Below are 10,617 nucleotides of genomic sequence, written 5' to 3' on the forward strand. Positions count from 1 at the left end.
TTGGGAAAGTGAGGATAAAAAAGACAGGTAGTCCTAAGAAAATGGGAACCAGAATTTAATTATGCATCACATAATTATAGTACATTTCATCATTTTATTTACAAAATAATATATATGTACAATATAAACACAATATAATGATCTGAACACAATCAGATTCCACCGTGGCTATATTTTGCAGATCTGCCAAGATCTACCAGGAGTTCAAAGTAAAGTGTTTCCAACATAAATTCTGAGGTAAGAGGCCTTTGTTATGTGGGAAGTTATCATCCAGCCCTCTCCCAGAAAAATGAAATATCCTAGGAAATATTGAAAAGGCAGAAGGCCAAGCTAGTCCACTCTACATAATAAAGACTTCTCCACCAGCTACAGGAAAGCATGATAATATTGGCCCTTTACTCAACTGACCACATGGCATCTGAGAACTCAACCAAACCTGGATTCAAAACACAGCCTAGAGAGTAGCCCCTGCATGATCCCATGGGAGTCTGACAACCAATCAGAATACATTTCTTACACAGGAACAGGAAACAGAGAAGTGGGACTAAACAGGTTATAAAAAGCCTAGCGAGCCCCTCCCTCAGCCCTTCTCTTCTTCTCCACCAACATTGAAGCATGTGACCACCTTTTCTGTTCAGGACTCAAGCCATGTGGCCCTGTCCACCAATAAACCATCTTTCCAAGCAGCCTCCATGTCTCCAGTGTCTTTTTCCCCACTTGGAGCTGAACCCAGAAGGACATTTCTTTCATCAGTTAGAAATATGTCAGCCTCTTTGATGTGGGCTATCTCCTAAACACTGATGACGTTACATAGTTTGGGTAATGAAACGTCTGCAAGACAACAAAGCAAGCTCACAGAGCACCAAGGACCCCTCATTCCAACTCTGAGCTACTAATATTATCCTTTATTGATAGGGCAGAAGGAAAGGGAGGAATATCGGACACCCCCCCCCCCCAAAAACCCAATCCTATTATTTCTTTGAATGAAAATCAAACTGCTGGCAGTTCTCTTTCTCGAAATTCTGTAAGAAAATCGTTCGTCTCTGTTCCAGGTGAAATTAGATTATGGGTAGTTGGGCTTGCCAGAGATGATGGTAGTTGTAGTCCAGGAAAATTGAAGATCACGAAAATAAAAAATCCCTTAGCCAGTCTCTCTTCCCAGATCAAACCCTTTTCAAATTGTCATATTTTTGTCATATTTAGGCTTTAAAAGTAGGTCTCTTGTTTATTTGGTTTCCAGAAACTTCAGCATGTTTCTCAGGTGGCTGACAAAATGATATGATGATATGATAGCTTTATTGATAAGCCTATAGGCCACATATCACCAATAAAATCTTATACAAACAATTTAAAATAAAAGTAAGGTAAAATACAATAGTTATAGGGTAAAATACAATTTAATACATAAATATATAAAATAGAATAAAATGACATGTTGGTGCGCCCCTAGCCACCACGCTTTGCACAGAGTGGGGAAGGAAGTGGGGAAGGGGGAGAAGAGAAGCAGCTTCGTTCATATGTTTACATGGAACCGTGAAAATGACGCGATCTCATTTTCGTGCAACCCAGCCTGGCTTTGCTTTCGGTTATCTTTGCATAGAAGCGGCACCCAGCGGGAGGTGGTGGAGGAGGACTCGCTCGAATGGCGGCTAAGGTCCTGCCGGGCATCCGTTCAAAGGCAGAAGCCTCACCTGAAGTCTTCTGCGATGTTTCTCTGTTTCCTCTTTTAATTTAAGAGAAGCTGGGCAGAAAAAAAGCCATTACCAGGAGTGGGGTTCGAACCCACGCGGACATGCGTCCATTGGATCTTAAGTCCAACGCCTTAACCACTCGGCCATCCTGGTACGGTTGTAAACCCCACCAGCAGGCACTCTTACATAGAGCGAGCAGCTGGGTCACCGTCTCCTCTCTTTTTTTGCTTGCTCCTGTCAAGCTACGGCGGGCCCCGCCTGAGTGGAACTTACGAGCGAGGGGAAAGATTTAACCGCGCTCGGCTACTTCTTCCTTCTCTTATCTCTCCGCCCGCTCTAAGCGTTCTTTACTCAGCGCGCGGGAGGGCGCAGAAAGAGAGGAAAGTACAACCCGGATTTCAAGGGAATAAAAAGGCGCGCGAGCGGTCGGAAGTAGCCTCCTTCAAGTACCTTCCTCAAGCAAAGTAGAATCTTTAGCAGATTTGGCGAAAGCAGATTTTTTAAAAAGCTACAACCTTCCTTCGCTGCCAAGCAAGTCGCACAACCGTGCTCTGCCGCCGAAGGAAGGCTGGGCTGATTACATGGCCAGTGACGTAGTGAAATGTTTGAGTTCACACATTGTATAAAGCCCAGGTTTGTTTTGAAAGACTGTGCCACCCCTGGCTGGCTTGGGCACAGCAAGCTAAACTAAAGTTGGTTTAGTGATGGTTTGAATGAAACTCCGCCTGGCTGAGTTGAGACAGTTAAGGTGAGACACATCCCATGATGGCATAAGAGAATCTGTGAAGCTTTGGTGACTTCTGGAAGAAGTCTTTTCCTGAACCTAATCTAGTCCACCTTGCTTTCATGATTCTTACCTGAGGAGGTGTTTATTCTTCCCTTCCCACCTTTTTGATAATAGATATATTAGAGGCTGTACTGTACAGGTAATCCTCAAAACCATTCCTTTAGTGATTGTTCAAAATGCACTGTAAAAAGTGATGTATGACCAGTTTTCACACAACTGTATAGCAGCACCCCCAGCGTGATCAAAATTCCAGCACAGGAATAAGATTAGGGAAAATATTAAAACATAAATTGCTTATAGAATGAATAAAAATAATAGATTGGAACTTTACAGAGGTTAGGTATTTTTCTTTCAATGTATATTTAAACAATGTAACAGGACTATATAATTTGATTAATGTGATAATCAAGAATGTTAATATGAATTGGATCAACATGAATGATATCTAGTTAAATTTATTCATACTGTTATTGTGAATTGGATTAAAATGGAAAAATGGATAAGAACTGAAGTACTAAAGAGATGTATAAATAATATGAGGATTATATAAACTTGATAAATGTGATAGAGATTATTAACAATGTAGCGTGAATTGGATAAATATAAATGAAACTTAGTTAAATTTGTCATATATAATAGAGAAATGTTTAGATAGAACAAGGAAGATATAGATGGTAAAGATGAGTTAGGCATTTTTAAAATATATATATATTTGAACAATATAATAAGGATTACATACATTTGAGAAATGTGATAGAGATTACTACTATTGTTATTGTGAATTGGATTAATATGAATGATACCCAGAACTCTATTCACACACAATATAAATGTATAATTTTTAAAAATAATTAATTTCTTCTATGCTCTCTTAATTTGTTTTCTTGGGTTATACAGGATACTCTCAAGAATCTTCTCCAACACCAAAATTCAGAAGCGCTAGTATTCTTTTTATCCTGCATTTTCGGTGTTTTCTTTTTTCTTTTTTTCATACCTAGCTCTGTGCAGTTCTGATCTTAGAGACACATTAGGCCATCTGAGTATCTTTTCTTTTCTAAGGATTGCCTGTGAAGTTTGATTAATATTATTCAGTCGTAGACTGCATTAAATCTAAGTAGTGCCGTGATGACGAATCTATGGCACGCGTGCCAGAAGTGCCATGCACAGCCCTCTCTCTGGGCATGCACGCTGTCGCCAGCTACTCTTCTGGTTTCCGGCACCAGCCACCTTGTATTTGGGTTTCCAGCAAGTGCAAAGACCAGCTGGCTGGCACGCATGTGCACGCTGGGAATCCAAAGACTAGGTAGACGGCACGCACATGTACACCGGCAAGCTTGTCTTTGAGTTTCCGATGCTCCAGTACATGCACGCATGTTCCGGTTTGGGCACTTGGTGCTGAAAAGGTTCACCATCACTGAAGTAGTGTCTTTGCTATAACCTTATGAAAGCAATGCTGTTCCTTCTTTCTTTTTCATGTAATGAGTAGTATCCAATTTATCCAATTCAGTGTATTGATGCCTAGTATCTCAATATACGATCCATTTTATCTCTGAGTTGAATTTTCCATGTTCATACTTCTTACGTCCCACGTTCGCTCTGTAATTCTTTCTTTGCAACTTTGGTTTTCTTTCTCTGCATGGTAACATTAGCAACCAGATGCCAGAAAGGCTTTAGTAGACCTGCATCATATTAGTACTCCAAAAGATCCTCAGCTCCTCTAGTAGCATGTAGTATATCATTTGACCTGACAGGTCCATCACCTGGCACTATCAGTAATTTCATTTATTTATTTAAATTTATTGGCCACCCAACTCCAATTTTATAGTCTATTCGTGGGGGGTTTCTTGGTAAAATACAGAAGTGGTTTACCATTGTCTTCTTCTATACAATGCGAAATGATGGTTTAGCTGCTGTCACTAATAGGATCATCTTCCTCCAATATTCTCCTATATTGCTGGACATAGTAATGCAAACATGCTCATAACTTAAGAAATTATTGTGCCTAGTTTCATTGTTTTTTCTTAGGGATTACCTTATTCATTATTAACTACTTTGAACTATCATAAGAACAGTCCTATTGTATCAGACATTTGGTTTCTTACACTAACCAACCCAGTGACGTGTGGTGACCTTCATGGCCAGTGAGGCAAGCGCGAAAGCCCCGCCGCAGCGTCCATCATAGAGCGGGTCCCGGTCCCACTCTATGGTGGACGTGGCGTGGGGACTTTAAAGCCCTGCCGCCAGGGCCCTCTCCCGGCCGGGCTCTTCCCTCTCGCTCTTCATCTTGATGATGTTGCTGCGCAGACAGACAGAGGTAGCCAGAGCAGCGCCGAAGCGGTCTAGGCGGGCAAAACAGCGAGCGAGCGAGCGATGGGGGATCAGGCAGCCTGATCCCTGCTTGCTTGCTTGCTGGGAGGTGCAGAGAAGAGCGCGAAGTCCAGCGAACGCAGGAATGCAAAAATGAATGCAAGGGGAGTGAAGGAAACCACCTGGGTCTCCGCTCCCTGCCTCACCTGTCTGGAGCTGCCAAAAGCTTTAGATTCTGGTGACGGTGCTGGTTTCCCGCCACTTTGGCATCCCTGAAAGGCGACTCTGCATTCTCCCTTTCCTTCGCCCCTCCTCTCTTCAAAAGCCCCCCCCCCCCCCCCGACAGCAGCTATATTCATGGCCGGCCCGGAAGGCATGCCGGCACTTTAAAGTAAATGCCGCCTTGGCCCGCCATAGAGCGAAACATGTCCTGGTTTGTGGACGGGAGGCACGCTGACACTTTAAAGTGCATGCCGTCCAGTCACAAACCAGGACATGTTTCGCTGTATGGCGGGGCCGAGGCGGCATGCACTTTAAAGTGTCGGCAAAGTGCATGCCGCCTCGGCCCGCCATACAGCGAAACACGTCCTGGTTTGTGGCCGGGCGGCATGCACTTTAAAGTGCCAGCGTGCCTCCCATCCACAAACCAGGACATGTTTCGCTCTATGACGGGCTGAGGCAGCATGGCTTTAAAAAATAATAAATAAAAAATAAAAATAAATGTGCCAGCCCGTGTGCCAGCAGAGGCGGGTAAAACACACACACACACACACACACACACACACACACACACATAATAAAAACAAATTACAATTACTTACATTACAAATAATTTTGAATCCCCCCTCCCTCCGTCCGATCCACATACCTTTTCCAGCTGTGGATTTCAACTCTCCTCTTATCCGCCCGCCATGATGAAAGTGTAAAAAATTATATAAAAAAGCAACTTACTTAGGCAAGCCTGCCAAGGCATGATTTGCTGCTCCCAGATCAGGAGGCGGGAGAATCACATGCCTCCTTTGCATACGGAATTTTTCACCTTTTTTCTTTTCCTCATGAGACTGGTGAGGCCCCGCCTCCCCTGCCTCCCCTGACTGCACGTCCCTGAACCAACCACATCTGGTTCTCCAATCAGTTCTTAAAGTGAAAGAACTACAAATAAGTGAAATACAAATGTATCTAAAAATAAGTAGAGCATAATCTAATGGAAATACTGATACAAACACAAATAAAATATATGGAGGTGAGTAAAACTTTCCACTCTGTAAGCAAGAAGCCACAACTGATTCCAGCTTTTGCTTCCGTATCCGATGTAAAGATTGCTATTTTAATTCTGGCTGCAAGCTGTTGCCCCCTCTCCCATCCCCCAATTATCTAATATAACTTGTGACTCGGCAGTTAGGAAATGGCCCTAAAAACCTCAAAGAGCTTTAAATATCAACAGATGGTTTTATGCTACTTTGTATGGTAATGTGACACTTCAGAATTAAATTTACCTTCAGTTTTAACACTTTTTAGTTGAAGTGACAGAGTTCAAATCAAATGACGGATAGAGCATGAATGCTTATTATGTACATTTTTAAAAAAATGACAAACAGCAACAGGTCTATAGTTACAGGCCACTTCCTGAGGTTCAACTTCCAATGCAAATAGCAGGCAGGATAAAATATCTCCACAGTGAATTTTCTATACGCAGAGGGGGAGATTAAGCCCTCTCCCATCACATGCATACTCCAATTTTCTGAGCTGCTCATTGAAATTTTAAAAAATGCATACAAAATGCATTTTTGCAGTTATCGATACATTTAAAAAATGAGAATGTCAACCATTCAGTGGATTGTGTAGCTGTTAAGCTACAGTTTAGAAAACTTAAAAGTTCACATTTCTACTAGACTAGAGTTTCTCAGCCTTGACAAGTTTAAAATCGGTGGACTTCACCTCCCAGCATTCCCCAGGCAGCCTGCCTGCTGAGAAATCCTGGGAGATGAAGTCCATCAGTGGTGAGTTTCCATTTTTTTTTACTACCAGTTCATTCATATGTGTATGCAACACTTCTGCACATACGCAGAAGCGTCCAGGCAGATGAGCAGAGCCACCTGCCATTCGTCCGGCTGCATGGGCAATATGCTTGGAATTGCATCACATGCTTTCTGCAGAAATCAGAAAGTCAGAACCAAAGATGATGGGGGGCACTTATTTACTTTTTTTTCTAACATCTTTTGATATCTGATACCTCTTTTCCTTTCTTTTTTCCTTCTACATTCAAGAGGCTATCAGATAACTTTTCTAAAGGTCAAACATAATTAGTTGAAAGAACTCTGGAAGTGATGTTGGCCCACATGAAATTAAATCAATTCAGTCAATCAATTCAGTTTATTGCATTTCATAGACTAGTACAAATGATAAACAAAATAAAGTTTAAGACAGAATTAAAAACCAGTTAACTAATACCTGTAAGAGGGATCTAGGATGTTGAGGATGTTGACTATATTAAAGTATAATGTAAACATTAAAATTATGAAATTAAGTCAAAGATTGAAGGTGGCTATAGGACCCCATGTTTTTCAGCCCTAAGATACAAGAACAATGAGATACAAATGTAACATACATATATGACTCTATTAGTCATATTTTTATTCCATCTCTGAATTATTTCAATAAGAAAGTGACAAAAAAGAAGCAAACTTGGGCAATCACAGAAGTCATTTCAAATCATTTCCCAATTGCTAAGAGTTTCTTAAAGTGCATGTCTTTTTTGTTCTGTGGTCTGCATTTTATAGTCTTTGTGACTTTGTGAAGGTTAATAGAGCCAGGATAATTTTCTGTTACAGTAATCCCCTTTGGGAATGACACATATTGATTTGTTTGACAGATAAATTAGATCTAATCCTTCCTTAAGGAGAACAACACAATTGTGTGTGGCCTTCAGGTTCTGTGGATAGAGTCCAGGAAAAACAAAGTAGTGTTTATTATGTTATTTTTTTACTTGGGTGATACAAAACCACTGCATTTCAGAGAAGGTTACCAAGCAGATTTGTGCAAAATCAGCTAAGAATGCTAAGAATAAAGACACAACTTTTTATATAAGGAAATAAATGACAGTATAGACAAAAGCAGTAGAGCTGGGGGGGGGGGAGTCAAAAAATCAAGATGACCCATCTTTGTGTATTTATGCAACATCCATGTGTCTACAACATAAGCAGGGGTCTTGATTGTGCCACTGTGACCATTACTGTATTGACTTTTTATCCCAATACAGTGTCTGTGTGAAAAACACACTGGCTTATATACAAACATTGATTGGATTGATGCATAATTCTAAATATCATATGTTTAGTTCTAATTATTTCTCTTTCTCTAATAAACCATGATTATGATTTTTGACTTACCACAGTGTGAATCTTTCTTTGAAAATGGCAGTGTTTGTGTTTGTGTAACATGTATGCCTCAAGCTTCACATGTTGTTCCTGCAAACCAATTATGGTAACTGCTATAGAGAGATCATGTCTGGGCTTTAACAGTGGTGAGTTGCTCTTACCGTTGCTACTGATATGCTGCTCGCGGTCTGTTTGTGCACGCCCTGGACGTGCGCAATCCACCGCCCCTGTGTCAACCAGCTGCTTGTTGGGGCTCGTGCAGGAGCTGCATACTGCATTTCCCATAAAAACAGATATAGAGCACAGGCGGGCGGGTTGGCCACATGAGCCACCGTACTGGTATGCTCTCAGCTGCTCCCGGCCATTACCGATACCACGTCGTACCTGCAGCAACCCACCACTGGGCTTTAAGCATGATTAAACAGCTGCAGACTGCTGGGGAAATAAGACTGGTTCCATCATTTCTGAACTCCCAAAAGCCCTTCAAGATTTCGTTATGCCAGCTAGCCTAAGGAATCCAGGGGACTGGAGAACTAGTGAAGTAGCTTCATTATTGCTATTATTGTTCTTGTTAGCATCCCTTTGCCTACTATTTCTGGTCTTAGCTTTTTTTTATATGTTTAATGTTTGATGATGATGATGATTTGGGGTATCTATTGTTTAAGCTTTGTTATTTGCTGGCCAGAGTTACATGTTTTGTGAGATGGGTGGCTATATTAATTGGCTAGATAGATAAATAGTCACCTTGTAGGGGGAGATGGGCAGCATAAAAATGTAATTAATAGTCCTGCCACAATTTACAGAAACTAAGCATTCCATGCAAACACATGATGCCCCAATTCATTCATTTTATTCACATCTGATACAATTTCACAGCTTCATATATCTTCATGTATGCGTACTGAATCCTGTTTTTATATACATCTCTCTTCCCTTGATTAGAGGAAAGTACTTACTCAGTCAAAGGGGCAAGGTGGAAGTACAGCTCTCTTGTCATTCCCTTAGCTGAAGCAATTTTACTTTTCTTTTATGTAATTCTAAAATGTGAAATGGACTGATTTTGTGTTTGCAAGCCAAAATGAAGAAATAATATATGTATGTTTTATTACTACACACACTGAATTTCAGATATGATACAGAATACACATTCAGACCAAGACCTGGTTCAGTTATCAAACTGGCTGACAATATGGTTTGTTTGTAACTTAATCTCTTACTCAAACCCAGCCACATGTACTTTGTTCTAAGTAAAACATGTCTTAGTCATTGCATAAATTCATCTCAGTGTGAACACACACATTACATGGAATAATGGCTTAACCAAGGCCTACAGAAGAAATCACGAATGGTTCGGTTGACACAATATGCAAAAAACTAAACAAACAATTTAGCAAAATATGTTAATAAGATCCTGTGTGTTACAATGTGGGCAGCTAATAGATCTCTGGAGGATTTTTACAGATCAGCAAGAATTTCTGACTCATTACTTAATCAGCAGCTATATAGCCCCCACAATCTTTGCATTTAAATAGTGTATTACTGCTGAAATGAATAAAGGGTGGGGGCAGAGAAAAGTAATTAAGCATGTGTGGAAGGAGAGATATGCATTTCCTTCAACATCATTATTTATTGGTTAATGGATGTTAGTGTTTCAGTTAAAAAAACAAATTGGATCCACAGATGCCTACCCCGCTATTCTTCTAGAGAATTCATAACCCAAAGATGTATAGTTTAAGATGATAGTAATTATCATAATGACAACAAATGTTTTGCTCTGAATCTGATTTTCTCAAATGTAAGAGAGAGTAAGACTCTCATTTCTAATGTTTTGTTCATCTATTTAACAGAAAAGCATAAATTTCAGTAACAGACCTCTTTGAAAAATTCATTGTTTAAAAATGGTGATTATTCATTTTAAAAAAGAAGATACAAGCATATAAATGAAAAACGTATCAGTTTTTTGAAAAATATTTTAATTAGTGATTTAGTTATCATAAACTTACAAAATACTGCAACCCAATTTACATTACTTATTTACATTTGTCTGAAGAAACATGATACACCAAAAACATGAATTTCACAGTCAAGTCTCAGACTTATGAACTGAATCTTTTTTTAAGCTGATCTTTCAACAATTAAATGAAGGAGGCTCTTGGTTTCAACTTTTTCTGCTCTGATTATCCTAAAAAAACAGACAGATAAACTACCATGACTAAAACAAACCTTAAGCATGGAAGATATATTGCTTTGGATGTTTTAACCCATTTTTGGCTTAATGGGTTAATGTAATTTTTCTAATCTCCCCTACACCCCAGCCAATATAGAGATGAAAGCATCCCTTTTGCTTCTTCAGACACAGATTGCTAAAATTCAGACAAAGGCTAAAGAATGAATCAAATCCTAGCTCCTTTAGGGATCTGTTGAGGCCATCAAAGGGATGCTAGCAGGTTGCAGG

General features: G+C 40.1%; 1 non-coding gene across 1 annotated transcript; it reads right to left on the reverse strand.

Moving 5' to 3' along the window:
• Positions 1 to 1,761: 1,761 nt before the first annotated feature.
• On the reverse strand, positions 1,762 to 1,844 carry TRNAL-UAA (transfer RNA leucine (anticodon UAA)). The gene has a single exon. It is a non-coding gene; the product is annotated as a tRNA-Leu (tRNA).
• Positions 1,845 to 10,617: the final 8,773 nt, after the last annotated feature.

The sequence above is a fragment of the Thamnophis sirtalis genome, unplaced genomic scaffold, assembly GCF_051295495.1.
Source record: "Thamnophis sirtalis isolate CommonGarterSnake01/CBP01778 unplaced genomic scaffold, rThaSir2_p1.2 scaffold_6, whole genome shotgun sequence".
Classification (NCBI taxonomy): Eukaryota; Metazoa; Chordata; class Lepidosauria; order Squamata; family Natricidae; genus Thamnophis; species Thamnophis sirtalis.